Source organism: Penaeus monodon, chromosome 15 (assembly GCF_015228065.2).
Source record: "Penaeus monodon isolate SGIC_2016 chromosome 15, NSTDA_Pmon_1, whole genome shotgun sequence".
NCBI classification, from domain to species: Eukaryota; Metazoa; Arthropoda; class Malacostraca; order Decapoda; family Penaeidae; genus Penaeus; species Penaeus monodon.
Window position 1 is genome coordinate 26,257,914 of NC_051400.1, and position 305 is coordinate 26,258,218.

Sequence of the window (305 nt, forward strand, 5' to 3'; positions counted from 1 at the left end):
GGGGTTGGGAAAGTTATAATATAATTTTTAAAATTTTATATTTTTATAAAAATAAGATATTATAAAAAAATAATAAATATTATAAATAAATAATTTTTATATTTATAAATAATAATTTATATATATTATATAAAAAATTTAAATTTTTTATAGATATTAAATCATATATTAAAAATATATAAATATTTTAATTATTTATTTTTTTAAATATAATAATTTATATTATATTTTTTTTATATATAATATATAATATATAAAATATATAATTTGGTTTTATATTTTATAAAATATATTTAAAAAAAAAT